Source organism: Lutra lutra, chromosome 3 (assembly GCF_902655055.1).
Source record: "Lutra lutra chromosome 3, mLutLut1.2, whole genome shotgun sequence".
Classification (NCBI taxonomy): domain Eukaryota; kingdom Metazoa; phylum Chordata; class Mammalia; order Carnivora; family Mustelidae; genus Lutra; species Lutra lutra.
Genome location: NC_062280.1, coordinates 66,677,849 through 66,701,710, shown reverse-complemented (window position 1 = coordinate 66,701,710; position 23,862 = coordinate 66,677,849). Strand labels below are relative to the sequence as shown.

The following is a 23,862-nucleotide window of genomic DNA, read 5'->3' as shown; positions in this document are numbered from 1 at the left end:
TACAGAAATGACCTCTTCCCACAGACCCTGAAATGGATAAAATAATAATCATTATAAAAACGTTTTCCTAATTTTGTAAACAATTCATATTCCTTTGATGACTAATTCATTGCATAGTTTTTCATTTTATAAAACATTTATATTTCTTTGGTTAAATATCTGTGTGGGTAGGTTTTTCAACTTATTTTCTTTTGCTTGTGAAGTTGCAGAATGTGGAAGTGAGCATTTCCGCTGTGAAGATGGGCAGTGTATCTCTGCATCCTGGAGATGTGATGGGACCAGAGACTGCTTAGATGATTCAGATGAAATTGGCTGCCGTAAGTGAGGAGGGCTAAACTCTTTTTATTTTTTAAAGATTTTATTTATTTATTTGACAGAGAGAGAGAGAGAGGGAAGCAGGCTCCCTGCTGAGCAGAGAGCCCAACGCGGGACTAGATCCCAGGACCCTGAGATCATGACCTGAGCTGAAGGCAGCGGCTTAACCCACTGAGCCACCCAGGCGCCCATGGGCTAAACTCTTTTTAAATAACAGAAGTGCTTCCTGGTGAATTCAGCTGTACCAAAGGCAAAGAGTTGTGCCTTTAGTGATAGATTTGGGACTGGGCTTAAGTCTTTTGAGATCTCTGTGGTTGAAGAGAACTGATGGCATTAAGCATTCTATTAGTTCCTTTTGAGGGAGGGGTTCAATTCACAGGAGTTTCTGTCTTACCCATGACCATGACCATGACGATGACCATGATACTGAAACAAATTTGTGAGTAGTTTTCTGAAGCCTATAAGCCTGTTTCAGATTATTCATTCTGGAAATTTTTTGGACCAACTATGATTTGTAATGCAAGGAGGAGTCTGTTTTTGTATAAAGGATGTAGTATAACTTAGGTAAATTGCACAAAAAGATCACAGAAGAGGCTAGTGTGGTTTTATGTTTAAAAAAATTATAGTTCTCATAACCGGAGGAAATGGACTGAGGGCTGCTGGAGGGGAGTGGGCTGGGAGAGATGGGGTGACTGGGTGATGGGCATTAAGGAGGGCATGTGATACAATAAGCACTGGGTGTTGCAGATGAATCACTGAACTCTACCTCTGAAACTAATAATACATTATATGTTAATTAGTTGAATGTAAATAAAATAAAATAAAATTTAAAAAGAAGGAAATCCATTGAACTTTTCAGAACCTCAAAAAATTATAGTTAAAAACACAGTAGTATTATAAACCCAAAGTTTAATTAAAAAAATCACTTTTACATGTATTTCTTCATTTAGTTCTCTTAATATTTTGGGGTAGGTTTCAGATTAGGAAACAAAGGTATAGTGAAGTTAATTCATCCATTAAAGGCTTCTTTCCTGCACAAATCCCAACCCTTAATATCTGTTGCTTTCTCAGCTTGCTGTATGTGATTAGTTGTACTCTTGTAATTTCATTCATTCTGACTTGTGAAAGACAAGGGTTATCATCCAAAACTCAAGAAATTTATTAGTTTTGAATTGTTGGCCATCCAGTGGACAACGGAACAAACTTTGGTGTGTCGTTTGGATCATGATGCATTTGAAAATGAGAGAAGGATGGGGAATAGGTCTGTACAGTACTTCTCAAACTTTCATGCACAAATAGAGTGCCTGGGGAGCTTGTTAAAGTGCAAATTTTGCATCCATGTTTGGAGTGGGACCTGAGAGTCTGCATTTCTACAAGCTCCCATGTGATGCTAGTGCTGCCAGTCTGTGAATCACATTTTGTGCAAGGGAATAACTCTATTTGTAGAGACGTGGTTATGTATTAGCCATTCACTTCCTCTGGGCTTCCCAGGTTCATTTTAGGTTAAATACTAAGAGCAGAAAAGCAAGAAATGTGTATTCTGGGATAGAGGAATAAATGAATAGGTATACAAACATCTCTTTGGAGATTGTTAATGTAATAACGATGTTCCGTAGCAATGACCATAACAATGGTGCCAATGACAGTAGAGATAGCAACTAACATTATACTGCATTTCCACATTTATTATTTAACTGATTTTTTTATAGCACAGAATGAGACAAATATAGTTCCCATTTTATGGTGCGAACATGGAAGCTCAAAGAAACTGCCCAATATCATAAGGCAAGAAAATTGTAGAAATAATAATTATTCAATTCAAAACATTTCACATAATTTAACAATAACTCATGGTTAATTTTTATTTAAATTTAATATATTTTGTCATAGCTTTGTATGGATGTGTTTTGGCTGTTTGTTTTATTCTTTGTAGTTGTGTGTTGCTTTGGACTGTCAGTTTGTCGTGAGGCCATTGCTGAGATTATGCAGGAGTCCACAGATTCTTGCAGGGGATTGTTCACTATATATAGCAAATATATTAAGCCGGAGTTAACATAGATTCTTTTGAAATAAACACTGCTTGTTGGGTGTTTAGTAGGGTGACCATAGTAGGGTGACTGTTTGACATAATGAGTCCTTTTCTGATTTGCTTTAGCTCCCCCTTCTTGCAAGTCGGACCAGTTCCTGTGTCAGGGTGAAGGTCTGTGCATCCCTAACGTCTGGGAGTGTGACGGTGACCAGGACTGTGAGGATGGCTCAGATGAACATCAGCGTTGCCGTAAGTGTTTATAAGAGGGATTTTGTTTTGGCCTCCTAGACACCTGTAATCTAACCTGTTACAAAAGCATTAACAATGGGATGATTTATAAATGCTGAGTTGGAACTTAATCGACAGGAGAACCTATGCTGCAGTTGCACTCAGGGTTAGAGGATACTGAGAGTCTGAATGTGCCGAAGTTATAAACGTACCCCAGCTGTTTGGAAATAGGATAGGTTCCCAATATTTAATTAAGATTGTGTTACATTCAGTAAAGACACTAAACATTTCTTGGTATCTATAGGTGGGGTCTTCCTTTGTGTGGTTGGCAGTGGGATGGATCCTTTTGCTCCTGCAGTGCACTCTCCAGTGAAACCTTCTCTCCATTCTGCCTCAGTATTAAACTATCTTACTTGTGATCAAGTGGAAGTGCAGCTAGTAGCTAGGTCTGTTGGAGGCAGTGTTGGTTATTGCTTCAGTGACTGCTGGTAGAGTCTGCATAGGATGAGCCGCAACAAGAAGGAAGATGGTAGCCATCGGGATGACCTTGGCAGTTGCTGCATTCCTGGGCACTGAGGAGGTTCAGGGCAGCAAACTGGGAGAAACTCTTAAATTCTGATTTCTTTGGGCTCAGACTGGAAAAGGGTTTGACATGGGCATAAATAACTTGGATGAGAGAGTCATCTTGGGAAAGCATTGTGAGAAATATGCCGTGTGTATCATTCTTTTGCTTTCTCTGTAAAGGATATTTATATAATTTAAAATTATTCCTGTATCAATGAGGATGTTTTTGGCTGCAAAGAATTAAAAACACTACTCAAAAAAGTTAAGCAAAAGGGGAATTTATTATCTTACACAGTAAGAAGCCTAAATCTAGTGTTGTTCCAGGGTTGATTAATTCCCAGTATCAGTAACATCAGCCAGTTTTTCTCCCACTTTTCTGCTCTGCCGCCTTCAGCCTGCTGGCTTTCTGTGATGGCATGAAGGCTGTAGAAGTCCTGGATTTTACATCCCTCTAATTCTAATCTGAACATCTAGAAGAGAGAATATGATATTCTTTCCCCATGTATATTTTTAAATGATACTCCCCTCCCCAACAAAAAAGAAGACCCCCAAATAAAAAAAACCAAAGCCCTTTTAGAAGTCTAGGTTGGACTGAGATGGAAATTGGAGAGAAGATATCAAACTGTCAGGAACCACCTCAGGCTCTTGGCCCCAATTGTCCTGTGAAGGAGTCTAACTCTCGTCATTGTGTGGTGTTTACCTTTGAGCCTACTGCACATTCTGTTACAGTAAATGCACACCCCACAAAATTATGGACACTTATTTTCACTTTGTGTTGATTTTTAAGATGTCAGCCAAGATCCTGTTGGCATTTTTACAGTGATTGTTGACAAAGATCAAAGAAGAAACATGTTCTTGATGACTGCTTCATGTGAGAACTTGTTCAGTTGTTACGTGACTAGCAGTGGAGATTCTGTCGCCTTAAGTAGGGCCTGGATACATTTATACAAGCTTGGAATTTAGCCCAGGACTTTGGAGTCCAGCATTGAGTGTGAACTCTTTTCAGTCAGGCCAAGGGTCTTTTGAGGAAGAGAATAGACATCCCCCAAATGCCCATGAGTTTGACTTTGATTTAAACCTAAAATGAAAACTGTATAATTAAGCAGCCTGTTAGGGCTTGTCAGTAGTGGTCAGGGGTCTTTCAGCAAAGGGATGGTGATATTTGGGACAAAATGATTAAGGGGAAACTAGCAAACTATGTAGGGCCATGGAGGTGACAAATGACAGTTCCGAGGAAGGCATGGACAGGAGCTAATCAAGGCCAACCAGGAGCATGGCATGTCCAGATGAGGTCCGGTTGTGTGTCAGGATGTGAGGTGGAATAGCAAAAAAGGGAGACCAGATCTGAAAGAGGGAGATGGGGCATGGTATCTCACAAATACCGAACAGTGGAATTGAAATGGTCAGGCATAGTAGGGCAACGGAAAAAAAAACCTTTGTTTGTAGGAAACAATTTTCCTACCCCCTCAGTGGTCCTACTGGAAAGAAGGGATCATCTGCAGATAGTGAGTACTCAGTGGGAACAGGATGGGGCTAGATTGTGAATGTCTGGAGAGCGGTGACTATGCTTTATTTAGATTGCATCTTTAAGACTTGTTATTTTGTCTAGCAGATGGTAGGTTCTTGATGGGTACTGAATGAATTAATGAATGATGGGTTACTTATCTTTTGGCTAGATATGCCATTTTGGTTCCATTTTTCTCTTGCTTCCCACACAAAGTAGGAAGAAAGCTGAGCTGTAGATTGTGATACTATGTAGTGGATGACCCCTTGCTAATAATAATACTTTTCAGAGGGGATACAGGTTCCTAAGTTAGAACAACTTGGAATAAAGATACTTGGGAATAGATATGGAGAAAACTTTATCGCAGTAATTTATAAGCAATGTTACATACCATTTTAAATGACTATGGATTTCCTAAGGTAAATCTTGCGTTTTTTTAAAGAAGATCTTGTATTTATTTGAGAGAGAGAATGAGAATGACTGTGGGAAGGGGTAGAGGGAGAAGGGCTCGATTCCAGGACCCTAGGATCGTGACCTAGCTGAAGGCAGACGCTTAACCGACTGAGCCACCCAGGTGCCCCTAATTCTTGCATTTAAAAAAATTTTTTTTTTTTTTTTAATTTGACAGACAGAGATCACAAGTAGGCAGAGAGGCAGGCAGAGAGAGAGGAGGAAGCAGGCTCCCCCTTGAGCAGGGAGCCCGATGTGGGGCTTGATTCCAGGACCCTGGGATCATGACCTGAGCCGAAGGCAGAGGCTTTAACCCACTGAGCCACCCAGGAGCCCCATAATTCTTGCATTTTTAATGATAGAAAATTCTTTATTAGACATCCGTTAGCTACAGAATATGCCACTGCTGTGTTCACGAAGGTCACCAGAGAACTCCTGATTATCAAGCAGAGTGTATACTTTTCCTTTTTCATCGTTGGATGAACTTTTTCTATTGCATTTGACTCTGGCAATCACTCTCTCCTTCTTGACACTAGTACCTTGGCTGCCATGACTCCTCACTCTCCAGTTCTTTCCTGAACTGCTTTGATCTGCTACCGAGCCTGTGAGTATGGCTGTTACTTAGAGCCGTGCACTTAGCAGCTCTTCTTAGTCTCTACTTTTCCAGGATAATTTCAACCAATCTTAGGATTTCAGTAACTCTGGATAGGCTGATGATACCCAAATCTATGCTTATGACCTTGCCCTCACTTCAGTCTTATATAATACAACTATACCTGTTGGAGATCCTCAGGATGCTTCAAGTTCAAGTGTCCAAAGGAGTTAATCATCTTCTCCCCTGGCCTGGTTTTTCCTTCTATATTTTCTGGTCTACGTGAATTATCTTTTCATAGAAATAAAATTAACTTACTATAAGGGACCAGCAGAAAATACAACATCAGCCTCAAACTATTAGAAGTAGGCAGATCTAAGACATTTTTCTTGTTAATCTGGAATATTATAAAACATATTTCATGATGAAGGCATTTTATTGGAGGAAATATAAAGATGGCTGTCAGTGACATTAAAGATGTAATCTGTTAGCATGGAAAGGATATCCTAATCCCTTAGGTACCTGAGCTAGAAATTTGGAATTATTTTTGATTCTTCTACCCATATTTAGTCACCAACTCTGGTTTAACATCTCTAAAAGTTCACCTCTTTCCCATTTTTATCACTACTGCCAGCAGTCTCTCTCTCTCTCTTTTTTTTTTTTTTTAAAGATTTTATTTATTTGACACAGAGAGAGAGTGAGAGAGGAGGGAACACAAGAGGGAGAAGCAGGCTCCCCGCTGAGCAGGGAGGCTGGTGCAGAGCTCCATCCCAGGACCCTGGAATCATGACCTGAGCCAAAGGCAGACGCTTAATGACTGAGCCACCCTGGCACCCCAGTGCCAGTAATCTCTTATCTGGGTGACTGCAACAGCCTATGGATTGGCCTCCCTGCCTCTAGCCCTGTGCCTCCTCGGGTTCTCCCTGACACTGATGCTAGAAAGATTTGACTAAATCCCTAAAACATTTTGGTGTGTATCACCTCAAGAAGAAACCTCCAACTCCCTAACGTGGTTTACGGTGGCTTCTAAGCTACAGCTGGTGCTTTTTATTTCCATGTCTATCACTTGGCCGTTCATGCCTTGAAATTTCCATGTGGGGTCACGTCAGTGCTCATAGTTCCCTTGGGCATGTCATGCAGTGTCCCTCTTTGAGCTCTGTGCATGCTGCCTGAATGCTCGTTGCTAGAGAGTCCTTTTTCCCTTTTGACCCAGCTAACCTAGCAGCCTCTCCTGTAGGACCCAGGTGAGGTATTACCTCTTAAAGACACTGTCCCTCTTCATGCTCTTACCTCAGAGTGAATTAGGCACTTCCCTGATCCTTCTATAATTAATTCCTTGGATGCCTGTACTTCACTTTCATCATTGTTTTCTCATTAATTCTTGAAGTGTTTTCTAGAAAACAGTGAGCTCCTTGAGGGGAGGGGCTGTGCCTCATTCACCATTGTATTCCCATTGTTGGTATACTTTGTGGCATGTAATAGGCTCTCAGTAGATGTTTATGTAACGAGTAAGTGAATCCTAGCATCAGACTGGTTGATGGATCCATATAATTTTAATTTATCATTTCTCTGTTTGAATGAACTTTTAATTACTCCCTCCTAAACCCCTTTGAAATTGTAAGCACAAAGTATAGAATTGCTTTGGGCTTCAGTTTAAGAAGAAAGCCAAGAGACTTAAAATAATATTGGCACTTGATTTAGTTTTTTTCATATTTTGTTTGAAAAGCTGTTTTGGGAATAAAAAAAGTTCTTTAATTTTATGTGGAAATTGGCAATATATACTTAAGTATTATAGAGGCATTTAATGAGGAACTATTAATCTTTTTAGCCTTACTTAGATAAAATTGTGTCTACTCTGGGCAGAATTCAGACATTTAAGTGACTTCTAGAAAAGTTGTTCCATCCTAATTTTATTAATACAGGGTACTGGGAGAAAATATGAAATTATACTGTCAAAGTGTCAGAAATTGACTGGAAAAAATCTTGTTTGCTATTAAAGAATTACATAACACATTTATAATGAACTAATTGTATTAAAGAAGGAACGAGATGACATGAAAGGTATAATCAGTTAAGCATGGGAAAGGGTGCTAATTATGGATAGTTTTTTAATGTCTTACTTATCACATGGTAACCTTTATATGTTTGAATCTTCAAGTATCAACTCTAAAGCTGTGATTGATTATCCACTTATCTTTTAGAAAGGTTTTTCTTACAGTTAGATGATGGCACACCACTTAACACATGCTTAATTTCACCAGAAAACCAAAATTTTTTTTTCAGAAAACCAAATTTTGCTGAACTTGAGTATCATTACTATATAGAAGTATAGGAAACTGTAAAAATTCAGGGGAAAATTTTTCTTGCATTTGATGATTGTAATTTTTTTCAGTGGATCACATTTTCCCCATTCCCCAAATCCCATGATAATTCCTGCCCTGGGCTTACAGAACAGCATTCACGTGATGCATGTAGCCTCAATTCCTTAGATTTGATCTGTTTTATCCAGAGGCAAATTTGATAAACTACCAATGACTTGCTTTTGCTTAGTGTGATCAACATAGGATAAAAACAGGCTAGTTAAAGTTGTTTATAGAAGTGATACACATTCAATGTAGAAAGTACTCTAAAGACTACTAAAGTACTCTAAAGAGTACTAAAGAGATTTTTAGTACCCTAAAGAGTACTAAAGAGTAGAGAGAACTCTAAAGAAAAAAGTCACCCATATTTTTATCACTCAGAAATAATCACTGTTATAACCCTTTGGCATATATCCTTCTTGTTTAAACAAGTATTTCAGTGTTTCAGTGAGGCGGAACCTTACTGATCCCCAGCTCCTACGTGTATGTGCAAAATTCTTTCATTCCTTTTATCATAGAGGTTATTGTATTCTCAACACATGTTGATAATATAATTGTCTACACCAACATGCCTGAGTGTTGATGTGATTCCATGAGCATTTTTTTTTAAAAGATTTTATTTTTGTATTTTAGAAACAGTGAGAGCGAGAGTGAGAGAGAGAGCACATGTGTGCATGGGTGAGCCCGAGTGGGCGGTTGGGGCAGGGGGAGAAAAAGGAGAAGGAGAGAAACAAACTTCCCTTTGAGTATGCTCTCTGAGTGTGGAGTCCCTGCTTCGGGGCTCAGTTTCAGGAGTCTGAGATCATGACCTGAGCCAGAATCAAGAGTTAGATGCTTGACTATCTGAGCTACCCAGGCTCCCCAATTCTGCGAGCATTTTAATAGTATCCTGATGATACCTTGACTTTTGCGTTGTGAGCTGTCTACCTTGGTGTAGCTGGGTAACCTGCTTTCTGAGCCTATGAACTTTATGCTCAATATGTTCTCTTGCCTTTGCTTTCACATTTCCTCACTCATCTTTGGTAAATGGATTGGTCTGTCTTTGGCAGTAATTATAAAGTAATATCTTTTCCCCTTCACAGCTGGGAGAACATGCTCAAGCCATCAAATTACATGCTCCGATGGTGAATGTATCCCAAACGAATACAGGTGCGACCACGTCAGAGACTGCTCGGATGGAACTGACGAGAAAGACTGCCGTGAGTCCCTTTCAGTCTTTGCACTGTATTTGCTTTCCCCCTTTGTCCCTTTGGCATTTTAATCAATTTGTTAGATTTGTTGATGGACAGAAATGCCTACAATATGCCTCTTGTTATTGAAATCTCTTGGCAGATTCTTTTGTGGATTAGAGGTGATAGTCTGATAGGAGACTATTTTTAGCAAGACATTCTAAGTGTGTCCTGCCTTAGCACATCAAATTTCTGTATTTTTTTGAAGTAAGGGACTTTTAACATTAACATAGAATCTCGAAAGGTCACCGAATACATTGACTATAAGATCCAGTTTTGTCAATTTTGGGTTTTTTTAAAATTAATGGTGAATTTCTGGGTAAAATGTCTCATTAATTTTTCTGCTCTTATGGACTCAGTATTTTCCAGTTTGGAAAACAGTTACATTTTGAAAATGGCTTTCTCCATTGGCGGCATATTACATCAGTTTGCATCTGATCACCACAAGATAAGGCATAGAAATCCCAGTATTCTATGGTCTAATGTTGAGATTTTTACCATAACCAAAATACGAGAGGGTAGTCATAGTGTACCGTGAACATCTTAAAAATTTTAAGTAAGGAGTAATCTGTCCCTCTTGAGATTTATGTGGAATTGTTAGATTACAAGAATATAGAAATTACTCTACGTGTCAGTAGGCCTGTAGTCAGTCTAATTGAGGTTCATCAATCCTGTGGTCCATCTATGTCTTTAGCTTCAGACATACCTAGTTTTGCTTAAAAGCCCTTGCAAACATATCACGTACGAGTTTATCCAGAACTCCCTTGAGTTTTTATGCATTTTTTCCTGAATTTCATTTGACAGGCTGCATTTCATAAGTTTACTATGAGCTGAGTGATGTTACTTTCTTTTGCTCTTAAATTTGTGCTTCAGACTTAGGGAGTTGTTTTACTATTCAGTATTCCAATAATCAGTGGCTAGATTTTGTGTACCTTAGAAATCTTGATCACAAACTTCTTAGTTATTATGTCTCCCACTGAGATTTTAGTTTTAGTTCATTCTTATGGGACATCTCCTCTACTGTTGGGTCATTTTGATTTGATTTAGTTTTCTGGCCTGTTCCTAAATTTCTTCCTTTGGTTCAAATGCTGTATTTTAAGTTTCTTTCTTTTTTTTTTTTTTTTTTAAGAATTTATTTATTTATTTGTCAGAGAGAGAGAGGGAGAGAGAGGGAGCAAGCACAGGCAGAGTGGCAGGCAGAGGCAGAGGGAGAAGCAGGCTCCCTGCTGAGCAAGGAGCCAGAAGTGGGACTCGATCCTAGGACGCTGGGATCATGACCTGAGCCGAAGGCTGCTGCTTAACCAACTGAACCACCCAGGCATCCCATATTTTAAGTTTCTTTTTGAGAAGACCATCTTCTGTATATTTTGGTCCATTTCTCAATCAGGTGCTATGCCCTTGGGTGGGAGCTAACGTAAACTGGTTATTAGCAAATCATTCCTGTTTTACTATACTGTTCAAACTGTACTCTTCATGGAAGAAATACTATTATATGTGAAAAGGGAAGGTCTGGGTCCAAACAGGTCCAGATTCATGTTGCATCCACATCTTTATCACAGAGTGCGTTTTATTTTTTTAAAGATTTTATTTATAGAGAGAGAGAGAGTGAGTGAGAGAGCGAGCACTAGGAAGAGTGGGGAGGGGCAGAGGCAGACTCCCCGCTGAGCAGGGATTAAGATCTGAGTTGAAGGCAGTCACTTAACCAGTTGAGCCACCCAGGCACCCCAGCACACGGAGCATTTTAAGAAACACCTCTTCTCCTTCATGCTTTCTTTTTTTGGGTCTATTTTTCTTTGAGAGGACGCTGTGCAATTTGTCTTTGTGTCTCCATTTCCTAGCAGAATTGCTGGTAGAGTTGTGTTGTATAATTTCCAACTTAAATGTTCTCTTGGAAAGAGATTATGTTGCCTCTAATTTAGGTCTCTTTTCTTTTTTTCAGATTTTATTTATTTATTTGACAGAGAGAGAGAGACTGCGAGAGAGGGAACACAAACAGGGGTAGTAGGAGAGGGAGAAGCAGGCTTCCTGCTGAGCAAGGAGCCCAATGCAGGGCTCGATCCTAGGACCCTGGGATCCAAGCTGACCTAAACTGAAGGCAGATGCTTAACGACGGAGCCACCGAGGCGCCGCGGGTCTTTTTTCTTTTTTCCTTCCTTCCTTCCTTTTTAAGATTTTATTTATTTATATGACAGAGAGAGAAAACACAAGTAGGCAGTAAGGCAGGCAGAGAGAGAGGGGGAAGCAGGCTCCCCACAGAGCAGAGAGTCCGACAGGGGCTCCATGCCCAGGACCCTGAGATCATGACCTGAGCTGAAGGCAGAGGTTTAACCCACTGAGCCACCCAGGTGCCCCCCCGCCTTTTCACTTTGAAAATTTAGACTTAGAACTGGCAGTTACAGAGGTGGTAGTGTCTGTCTGGATGTCACAAAATAATAAGTCCATGAGTCAAGGCCTCTCAGTACTTTGTAAAGCAAACAATAGGTTCTTCATTGTGGCAAGTGAAAAAATTATTTTTGATTAATAATAGCGATGGTTCACATATTTTATAGTATTTTATAAACTGCTAAGTGTTATATAAATTTTGGTTATTATTCTTAATTAGGTTCCTCAATGAGAACAATAGGGCAGGTGTTAGTATACTCTCACAAATAAAGAAACGGAGACTGAGAAGAGCAGAATGGCTCGTTCAAGGTTGTACAATGTGTGGCAGTGCTAGGGCTAAATCCAGCTTCTGGTTCCAAGTCTGGTGATCGCTTTTCATGAAGGACTTTATTTACAAAAGGAGAAAGTTCTAGCTTGTGCAAGTTTAAGAGAGAACCAGAGGCTGTGCCACAAGCCAACAGTCTGTGTCTTTATCCCTAATTTACAAGTGGATAAAAATGAGTGCTTTATTGGAAATGCAATGGGAATGAAGGAAATACTACTTTGGGGAAAATAAAAGGCAGCTGAAACAGACTGTTTGGATTTATTCCATGTGAACACCCTGCAGCCAAGTCTAAAGTCACCAGTACAACTGCCCCACGGCTTTGCCAATAGACCTTCCGGAAAAAAGCTGGCAGTGTACGAGCATACAAGCAGCTGGTATAGAAAGGAATGAAGAAAAGGAAGTGAGTGAGCTTTATAAAATATCTGAGCAGGAATTTTTAATCAAGTTTTTATTTGTTTTTTTAAGTACAAGGAATAGGTGAAACAAGGATTTGTTATTAAGGAAAGAGAGCCAGATTTAGATGATAGTTAATTGCTCCTGGAATCGTACAAGTCATGAATTCTTCAGGGCTCATAGCCCTGAGATGAATCTGACATGTGTAAATGGGTTTTATAATGAAGTATTCTTTCCTATTTCTCTTTGCCTTGTTTATTTATCGCTATGTGTTACTTAGGCAGGAATACAAAAAAAAGTCTAACCAATCAGGAAATTAAGAAAAGAATCTTCATACTTCTTTGTGCTTTGATCTCCTGGCCACAGCCAGATTGGGACAAGAAAGAAATGAATGGCCTGGGTCAAAGTCTTTAGAAAGTGCTAATATAGAGAGACAGATTGGCCTCATTTTGTTTTCCCTCTTTGTTCGGAACACTTGTGGAAAATGGGGAAGGGAACTGCCATTCACTGTGCACCAGTCCCTGTTTTGTACAATTTTTGTATTAATACCACAAGGTGGGTGTGATGACCATCTCTTTACAGAGATTATAAAGATTGTCAAGAGTCGAGTGTGGAGGAGCCAGGCTTTTAACCTAGATGTAAATCCTATGCCCATGCTTTTGCAATACTTTTCTTTAGTAATGGGAGTTTACAGAGTATTTTTGCCTAAAGGTTACTTAACTATATTATCATTTAAAAATTACTGTTTAAAGCTTTTTACTTTGGAAGGTTTTAAACAAAATCAAAAGCAGGGTGAATTGTAAGATGAACTCCTTTGTACTCATCACTCAAGTTATATCAGTTACCAACTCTTAGCTAATTTTGTCTTATCTATAAAACTCTATTCTTCTCCCCATTATTTTGAAGCAGTTCTCACAAATCGCCTTAATTCTATCTTTAAATGATTATTTATCTCCAAAACATACGGACGAAAACGTAGCATAACATGACAATATCATGACCATACCTAAAAGTTAACAACTGTTCTTTAAAATAATCAATTCTTAAAATTTCCCCAGTGGCTTTTTATTTTTTTATAGTATCATTTAAAATCAAAGTCCAAATAAAATTTATGCATTGGAGTTAGTTGCTGTCTTTAGACTTGAAAGTTTGCCTTCCGTTTCTGTTTTTAACTCCTTGCAGTAAGCTACTTGTCCTGAGTTTCCCACAGTCTGGGGTTTGCTCATTGCCACCCTTGATATCCTTTAACATGTTTATCTGTCCCTTATATTTTTTGGAAATTGGTAGCTAGATCTAGAGCAAGGTTTGTCAGCCTTGGTGCCAGTGGCATTAGGGGCCAGATAATTCTTTACCACCGGGCGGTGTCTAATGCATTGTATAATGTATAACCGCATCACTGGCCTCTGTCCACTAGAAACCAGCAGCCCTTCCATTTATGACAACTAAAAATGTCTCCAGACGAGGCTAAATGTCCTCTGGGAGCTAAATCTCCCACCTCTGCTCCAGCTGAAAGTAACATTAGTCTAGAGGCTTGAAAATGCAAGGATTTCTCTCTCTCTCTCTCTCTCTCTGTGTGGAGGGGCAGAAATACTTTGAATATAAAGGCACGTATTTCCACTGGGAGGCACATAATGTCTAACTCAGCCATTGAGGATGGTTGCTAAGATGCCTTTAGTCATAGAGATACTTAGCTATTTTAAACATCCCTTCAGGTATAGAGTAGCTGTTTATTAGTTGTTTTAAATTGGAATGTTAGAATATGATGGATTAGTCAAGTCTTGCCCAGAGATCATTTTTGTGAGACATGACACTTTATTCTGTTGTTTCTGTGTCCTGATGCATGGGGATCATTACTGGTAGACAATGTATGATCAGCCTATGAGGGTGACTTTCATTTTTCTATTTCTCAGAAATAAGGCTGTCTATAGGAAGGGGTCTAAATATATTAGGCACCTAGAAACCACTTAAATATAGGAATGGTGTTGGAAAAACTCCAAAGAAGGACTTAATTCTTTTCCCCAAATATTTGAAAGGATCAGGAAGCTTGACCCTATAGTTCATAGTCCTGCCTGTCAGATCAGACCCCTAGGTTATGGTACCTACCCTTTCAAGCTTCTAAGATCAAGACCTTGAGCTCCAGCATAGAGCACCTTGTGTCTGTCGCAGGCATTCCTTTAACAGAACAAAGAGGAGTGTGTAAGAGCTCTCTCAGAGAGGCAGGGGGATGGGAAGGAAGAGAATGATTGAGACGGTGAGGAGGGCAAGCATAGTGAGATCCCTCTAAAAAGATTATCTTTGAGATAAATTTTGGGTGGTATGAAAGCTTCTTTTATTACATTTGATCTTTTTGTCTGCTCTGTTCCCAAATGCATAGGGTATTTTCAGTTATTCTCCTGTTTGAGAACTATTTCTGAATGTGTAGATGTGTATGGGTGTGTGTATACATATATATTATAAAAAGCTGTGAAACAGGTAAAAGTTCATTTTACCCAAGTTATTTTATACTTCAGTCCAGCCATCTATAAAATGGCCCCTACTATTAAATAGCTTGTCAATTAATTTTTCCCCCCAAGGAACAGGAGATTCAAAACTGCAGTCCATTTTACTTCTAATGGGATTAGCATCAAGGAAAAACCACTCATGCAGAGTCCAAGATAAACATCAGAATAATGCAGCAATTATGGGTCATTCAGTTAATATATTGCAGTGACTTTCGGTTGCTCAAAAGTTGTACAGTTTCTTCCAGTTAAGCGAAGAGATTATTTTGCTTTTATCAAGTACCACATTAGAGTGATTTTGGTGTGAGTAAAACTATAGCTAATTATCACTGGTTTGCAGTACTTCTCTTTTGATACTTAGGAATGCCAGAGAAAGGGTAAATAAAATCCCTGGTACAATGAAGGCTTTCTTGCTGGTAATCAGCAGTATTTGGTCTGCCTGCAACTGGGGCTGCTTTGTCTGTGAAGTTTTATTTCTATTGACTTTCTGTTCTTTAGAATTCAAACATTTGCCTTTATATATCTAATTGCTGAAACTCCAGCCGGGGAAACAGAGGAATAAAGAGTCATTCTGTGGACCAGGATGGCTTGTGAAGAACGTGCTTTTCCTCAAACTCAGTTACACATTTATGCTGCCCAGGAAGCCTTGCTCCCACTTGCCCTCTCTGTACCGCAGGTGAGAAAGCAGAAGCAGGGAGACTGACCCTGTCTTATCTATCATATCGTGTCCCACATGTACCTTTCTAGTGTTCTTACAGTTCAGGTAGAAGTTGGAGCCCAGAAACCTTCAGGAAACAGAAATTTCCTGTTTAGATCCCCATCATACAAGCACATTACGTTTATTCAGAGACCCTAAGGCCACTCTTAGCTGTTGCCCAGCTTCTTTGCCCCCTTGTATAACCAAGTTCCATAGAGTTGTCTTTAATATCCCTGTCTCTGTTTCCTCTCCTTTTTCTTTCTTGGACTCACTGAAAACAGCCCTTGTCCACCAGTCTTCTGAAAGCATTCCTGGCAATGCCACCAGTGACCTTCGTTTTACTAACCCGAGGGACTCCTGTTAAACCCTCACCTTATCAGAAAGGGACTCCCCCGTCATGCTTATCATTCTGCCTTGCTGTATTTCCATAACATTTTTCCCTATGGGACATTTATTTTAATGTCTATCCTTCCACTCTCCAGAGAAAATGTCGGTTCCATGAGAGCAGGGATTTGATGCAGTTTGTCACTTCTCTGGGACCTCGTACTCCTGTAGGCGTGTACTAATTATTTGTTGAATAGAACATTTTTTTAAAAAGCTGTGGGAATTTCTGCTTCACTCATACTTTTATCTCTTTATCCAGCTCTTAGCAAAGTGTCAAGGAAGGGGGACTTCGATAAATATATGTTGGGTAGAGTGAAATCCTATTGAAAAGGAAGGCAGTGCTCTGTAGGATAACTGGCTTTTAGCATAATGACGTTCATCCAGCAATGATTTGCCAGTGAGTCCTAATCTATCTGGAACCAGGTTCCTGGTAGGAGAACTGAGCCACACCATTTCTTTCTTTTTCTTTCTTTCTTTCTTTTCTTTTCTTTTCTTTTCTTTTCTTTTTTTTTTTTTTTTGATTAACATACAATGTATTATTTGCCCCAGGGATATAGGTCTGTGAATCGTCAGGCTTACACATTTCATAGCACTCACCATAGCACATACCCTCCCCAAAGTCCATAACCCAGCCACCCTATCCCTATCTCCCCACCCCCCAGCAACTCTTAGTTTGTTTCGTGAGATTAAGAGTCTCTTATGGTTTATCCTTTCCTACCCCCCCAAACTCCAAACCCCAACCCCCTGCTCTGCCTCTCAGCTTCCTCATATCAGGGAAATCACATGATAATTGTCTTTCTCTGATCGACTTATTTCGCTTAGCATAATACCATCTAGTTGCATCCACATCATTGCAAATGGCAAGATTTTTGTTGTTTTTGATGGCTGCATAGTATTCCACTGTATATATATACCACATCTTCTTTATCCATTCATCTGTTGATGGACGTCTAGGTTCTTTTCATAGTTTGGCTATTGTGGACATTGCTGCTATAAACATTTGGGTGCACATGTCCCTTCGGATCACTGTGTTTGTATCTTTAGGGTAAATACCCAGGAGTACAATTGCTAGGTCGTAGGGTAGCCCTATTTTCAACTTTTGAGGAACCTCCATACTATTTTCCAGAGTGGCTGCACCAGTTTGCATTCCCACCAACGGTGTAGGAGGGGTCCCCTATCTCCACATCCTCGCCAACGTCCATTGTTTCCTGACTTGTTAATTTTAGTCATTCTGACTGGTATGAGGTGGTATCTCACTGTGGTTTGGATTTGTATTTCCCTGATTGAGCCACGCCATTTCTGGTTATGGTTTCAAAGTGGCCACCCTCATAAGTCCATGGGGCAGGTAGTCTTCCTTCGTTTCAAATTTGCTTGTTCGTTTTGCCCAGATGAATCATGGAGGTAACATAGGGAAGAGATAGGTGTTGTGTACCCCGAATGAAAACCCACAGCCTCATAGTTCCTTTCTAGAACCAGTACCACTAAGTCTGGTGCACATTATAAACATTCGCTCACCTATGAGAAGACACTGTACTTTTTTGCCCTATTCCTTGGAGGGTTTGGTACACAATTTTCCATCCGTCTTGTTGCTCAGTCACTCTTATACTAGGGCTGAAGTGAGATTTTTTATTATTTTTTTAAGAATTTAGAACTACAGGGTCACCTAGGTGGCTCAGTGAGGTAAAACCTCTGCCTTCGGCCCAGGTCATGATCTCAGGATCCTGAGATCGAGCCCCGCATCAGGCTCTCTGCTCAGCAGGGAGCCTGCTTCTTCCTCTCTCTCTGCCTGCCTCTCTGCCTACTTGTGATCTCTCTCTGTCAAATAAATAAATAAAATTAAAAAAAAAAAGAATTTAGAACTACATAAGTCTTTGCAGATTTTGGTGGTAGTTCTGTGCATGGGAAGGAGGAGGTAGCGTAGTTCCAAAATCTTTGCAGAAGTGCCTCTGAGGCACATTTCTAATTTAGGTGTAAATCAGGTCCCTGTGGATAGAGAGGAGATAGGGATTTGGGACTTAAGACCCAGCAGTTCAAAGAAAGCAGGGTAAGGAAAACTAGATAATGTGTTTCCTTTTTTTTGGCTTCGGTTCCTCAAAGTGGCTTAGTCTACTGTTGCTGTTAGTCCAATTCTTTCAGCCCTTGGGATGACTGTGTTTGCTTTTTCTTCCTAAGGTGCTGAATTGCTATTTCCATTTTATAAATCTTATTATGTATATGCCTTTAATTGAAAGCCATTCAAAATTATTTTTGGGAAGAGACTTTTCTCTTGAAGGATGCTTTTTTTTTTTTTTTTAAAGATTTTATTTATTTGACAGACAAAGATCACAAGTAGGCAGAGAGGCAGGCAGAGAGAGAGGAGGAAGCAGGCTTCCTGCTGAGCAGAGAGCCCGATGTGGGGCTCGCTCCCAGGACCCTGAGATCATGACCTGAGCCGAAGGCAGAGGCCTTAACCCACTGAGCCACCCAGGCGCCCCTTGAAGGATGCTTTACTCTTGTTCTCTTGTATATTACTATAGTTCCTTGGTGCTAGTCTGTGATGGCACTCACTTCAGGGACTTGAATTTGACTGGGAGGAGCTGATCCCCTGCTATTTTGTGGTCTGTTTTTTGGTACTGACTCTCTTGTTTGTTCTGGTCCTCCCAGAAAGCTCTGTTTTCCAGCAGACAGGTTCACAGAATTCCTAGACCATATCAGACTAAAGTCTTTTGTAGACTATAGCATAAATCCAAGTTGGTCTTACCCTCTCCAGACCCCAAAAGTGGAATGGGAAACTATATGGAAGAAGGGAAAACTTTGTTTTTTCTCTTGGGTTATTTCTCTTTCTTTCTTAAGCTACATTTTTTTAAAGAGTTTCTATTTCCTTTCATTCAATTTCCTTTTGTTTCTGTAACTTTTTTTTTTTTTTTAACATGCATTGTGGAACCAGATTGCCTGAATTTGAATTCTGACTCTCCAATTTACTGGTTGCCAGAACTTTTTAAAATTACTTAACCTCAGAAAGACACGTATATAAAATCTATAAAATGAGAGTAATAGTACCCACCTCAAAGGGCCGTTATAAGGATGAAAGGAATTCATACACACCGAGTACTTAGACAAGTTTCTGGCACATAGTTTTCAATATATATTATTTTTTTTTAAAGATTTTATTTATTTATTTGACAGAGAGATCACAAGTAGGCAGAGAGGCAGGCAGAGAGAGAGGGGGGAAGCAGGCTCCCCGCTGAGCAGAGAGCCCGATGTGGGGCTCGATCCCAGGACCCTGAGATCATGACCTGAGCCGAAAACAGAGGCTTAACCCACTGAGCCACCCAGGTGCCCCTCAATATATATTATTGATGACTGTTATTGTCATTGCTTATTTTTGTGGCTGGCACCTGCAGCTAAGTGCTGGTCGCCACACTAGCAAACTTTTTTTTGGCAAATCATTCTTTGACAGGATTAGCGCTCCTTAGACCCAGAGTAACTTAAAAGGATGAGGCTAGGACCTTGAAAGGTCTTGGGTATCTCGAGCAGGACTTTTATCAGTAATTTCTGGTTTTCCTTTAAATCTTAGCTTAAGTTTCATAATCTACCTTCTAGATGCCTCCCCTTTCTTTGTAATCACCTTTGTCTTCTTTTCTATATGCTTTTTGGCCGTTTTGCCAAATTCTGATTATAAAATGTATTTAAAAACTTCTTGTCAAGATAATAGAGAAGTAGTGTTAATATTTATATCTTGCTCTGCTATGAATCATTTCCATTCTGGGAGGTCCACGAGGTCTTCAAGTCACTTTGAAGACTATGGCATGGAACTTTCTTGCCCCAAATAAAGTCGTTAGCAGAGAAAAAAAATCTTTAAAATCTTCAAGCATTCGTCTTGTATGTATATTTAGGGGAATTTCCCAACTTGGGGGAACAAATACGTACATTTGGAATGTGGAGAAAGTAAGGAAAGGAGAGGGAAGAGATGGTGTGAGCAAGTGTGTTCTTGCTTTTAGATTAAACTTTAGAGTCCTGGGGCTAATTAATAGTTACCCGTCAATCTTTCCATTGAGACAGAACTTAGAAGAGCCAGTTCCTCTGTGTGTGTGTGTGTGTGTGTGTGTGTGTGTGTGTATTATCTCTTCTGTTACGCTTTCTCTTTACTTAAACTCTTGCAGGACATTTCACTTACCTGATGGATTTGCTGCATGGGAAAAGGTTTACAAGGTTAGACTCTGACCTCCTCAGCAAATAAACCACAAAAGATTTTAGTTATCTCCCATTCCAAGGTATCACGACTTCTTATTTCCTGGGGTAGATGAAAACTCATTAACCGTTTTGTAATAGAAATCTTTGAGGGAAATAGAATCTGTTCATTTCTTATTTTGCTTAGTGTGAATGATGTGGAACCATTTCCTCTGTGAACCCTTTGGAGAGTTCCAAATATTTTCAGTATTTAGCCAAGTCAGGTAACTCCATGCAGTGTTTCCTATGGGCATATACCTGAGTTAACTATGCGCAAAAGAGACCAGAAAGCTTGTAGGAGTTGAGGCAGGTCCTTCCTTGGCTGATTGAGAAGAGATTCATTATCAGGGTGGGCAGAGACAAGAAAGCTATTTGCTCCTCATTCCGGGTGTCTAACTGCTGACCTCTGACCATAACAATACTCTCCCTGATCACATCAAGCTGGCCTTGTCGTTTGTTGGGGGGAATGAGGCGTGTCAGTAAATTTTTATCCTGTCAGTGGATACTGTTGTGGTTCTTCCCTTCTCAGTTTTATGGCACTGGCTTTCAAAAAGCAGAATGGGGAGAACAAGTGATCCACTTCGTAGTATTTGTCCCAGATCCTTCGTATCTACCGTAATAACCTCAAATGAGGTAGTCACCATCCATGCTCAAATAAATTTTCCTCTCCACACAGATACCTTATCTACTGCAAAGACGGTTTTTTCTAAGCTCTCTCTCCTGCTTGCTGCTGCTCTTTAAAGGCTAGACAGCATACTGACTCTAGGAGCTATCCGGCTCATGGGGGAGGGACTGGACTGGACTCCACTGGTCTCTTGCATCTCTTGAAGTGAGAATTCATAAACAGAGTTGTGTGACCCTTTGAAGGCACATTTGTAATGCATACCGTCTCAGTGATGAAAAGACAGCAATAACCCTCAGCACTAGCTGGTTCTTGGACTTTTAAAAAATAAAATTCAGAAAAAATTTAAAATCTTCATCAGCTATTTTTAAATGCATTCCATTTTAATATATGATTGACTAAATATAACTGGCAGTTTAGGTATTTAAAGACACTTATAGTCCAGTTGAACTTCTGGAGATGAGAATAATTGGGCTTCTGTTTTTGAGAGTCCATCTTTTAGTAAAGTGTGAGTTAACACAGTACAAGTTTAACATATTTTCAGCACAGAATTTTATGCACTGCTCCTACTTGAATGCGTTTTTGAGACTATCTAAGAAATTACCCTCTACGTCTGTGAAACCTCAAAGTAGGTTCTTAAGTGCAAAATTGAGCCTGGAAATGAGACGCTACTGTCTAGTTTTTGAGACCTTTACCTTTTCCTCAAGTAAAGAGGAATTTGAAGATTTATGAGAATCGTTATGAGAACAATCTTTAATGACAAGAAAAATCGGGCCAAGAAAGTATCAATTTGTGAGAAGGAGGATGTTAAACACCATAAAAGGCAGAAGTTAAAATATTTTTGAAAGCTTTTTAACTAAAAAGTTCTTCGGTGATAAGTCAGTAACAATATCTAGCATTTCAAGAGTACCCAGAGTAATGGCATCCATTCCCCGCACTAAGGCTTGGGGACTCTAAAGTGGGTAGGACAGGATCCTAGATCTTAGAGGGTGTCATGTGTGGTGGGGGAAACATAAACAACCAACAGAATGAAGCCTTTATTTGGGATCATGAGAGATACCCACTTCAACTTGGGGACCCGTGGGGGCGGGACTTGAAAGGACAACCTGACTTTTCTGCCACGTCCTAGAAAACCCGAGTTAAGCATCTGTTCAGTAGCATATATGTATAATGTGGTAACAGTTATTGGTGCTTTTGAGAGTGCTTTAAGAGACATGGTCTTTTGAAGTATTTCTACCCTGTGAAGTGAATTACCCAAATGTATGGATAAAGAAGTGGTCACCGAGAGGATAAGCAGCTTGAGTAAGAGTAAACAGGTACTGAGCGGTGCCCCAGGTCCCAGCCTTCCTGACCTACAAGCCTGTTTTCTTTCTGCAGCCCTCTAGCAAAAGGAACAACCCTTCATTTCTCAAAGCACGAGTGGTGGCACACTGGCTTCCTGGGATGTTATCTGCCTTATGTAAAAGAAGGTTCCCTTTGGAAATAAGTTAAATTCCTTCTCATTCCTCAGCTCTGAGCTCATAGGTCACTTCTTCAGGGAGACTTCCCTGAGCTCCAGTCTCCCCCCCCACTACGCATTCTCCTAGAACTCCCTGCTTCCCGCATCAGCATACCACCCCCTTTATAATTTGCAAAAGGGACGTGTTCCATATATGCTCTGCATTTAGTGTCTCAAATGTAGCGGTCACTTAAGAAGTGTTTGCAGAAGGAATATCTTCATTTAAGATTTGTGTGCTGTTTCCATTCTTTTAGACTACCCGACGTGTGAACAGCTCACTTGTGCCAATGGAGCCTGCTATAACAGCAGTCAGAAATGTGATGGGAAAGTTGACTGCAGAGACTTCTCTGATGAAAACAATTGCAGTAAGTAATGTGTACAGGCTGTGCGGTGGTGCGCTGGGGCTTACTCATGCAGGCAGTTTCCGCAGCCTCTTCCCGAATTTGCGTTCAGTGAATTCATGTTGGTAGCTTGAAGTCAGCCACAGTGGGAGTATTTGCACCATGGAAATTGGCAAACACTCCAAGTCAGGGCCTTTTTGTTCCTGGAGGATTGGTTGTTAAACATTTACCAGCATGCTGCTGCATAATAAAAATCTCTTTTCAAACTTGAGATAGAAATCTTCCCATGAAATTAAATGGCTGCAGTGGAACTGAACTTCTCTTTCTGCTCTCCCTTGCTACCCTTGTGACACAGCTAAGGTATGTGCATACCACGAGTTCCAGTGCGACAGTGGGGTGTGCCTCCCTCACTCCTACGTCTGCGACCATTTTCTGGACTGTGAAGATGGCAGCGATGAGCATTCTTGTAGTACGGTGATTTCCTTATGCTGGGTCGGGTTGCTAGGAGTCCTCCTGTTGTTACTTTCTGACGAATGTACCGCTCTTTTTGAACAAAAGGGTCACTATGTCTGATGGCAGTGGGAGCCAGAAGATCATTTAGGGCCTGTGGCATGAGCTTCCATAGTGAAGCTAGACCTGGACTCCTTTATTGTCCAAGAGTCTGTGGAGAGTTGAAGGATTGCTGATGGACAGTGTGCTTTTTTTTTTCCTTAGCCCACAAGGGGACAGGATGAATTGTGTCACTCGGCTCTCAAATTACCCATACTTCAGGAATGGGTCTGATAACCTTGATAGGAGAGTGAGAGAAGGACTTTGAAGGGAGGGGAAGTTCCCTAAGATACGTGGTCCCAGCTCTCCCCTTTACTTTGAAATTCTTACCACACTGAAATTGGAGGGATAGGCAAGTCAGTGTGGGTACAGATGGCTTTCGTTGCCTCTGCTTTTTAACTCTGACCCTACTTTTTTCCCCCCAAGTTGTTGCCTGCAATGCAGCCCACCTCTCACTGTTGCTAACTCTGGACTCATTTTGCTGGACTCTGTAGTTTGAAGTCTCTGAGAGAGTTCTACTCCTTTCACAAAATTAGTTGGCACCTTTTTGTGGTCATTTATTTACTAGTATATTATGATTTGTCACCACACTCGTTTTGATTGGTTGGCACCTCTGCCTTGTTAAATATTTTTGATATCACTCTAACTTTTTATGAGCCATGCCTGATTTCCCTTTTGGCCCCTGGGCTTTTT

General features: G+C 40.3%; 1 protein-coding gene across 1 annotated transcript in view; it reads left to right on the top strand.

Moving 5' to 3' along the window:
- Positions 1-206: 206 nt before the first annotated feature.
- The window catches only part of LRP2 (LDL receptor related protein 2), a 173,500-nt gene continuing 149,844 nt past the window's right edge, over positions 207-23,862 (top strand). Inside the window, exons 1-5 of the mRNA XM_047722149.1 lie at positions 207-317; positions 2,471-2,593; positions 9,125-9,241; positions 22,534-22,644; positions 22,976-23,089. The gene's annotated coding sequence lies outside the window, so the exon portion shown is untranslated. The remainder of the gene's footprint in view (positions 318-2,470; positions 2,594-9,124; positions 9,242-22,533; positions 22,645-22,975; positions 23,090-23,862) is intronic.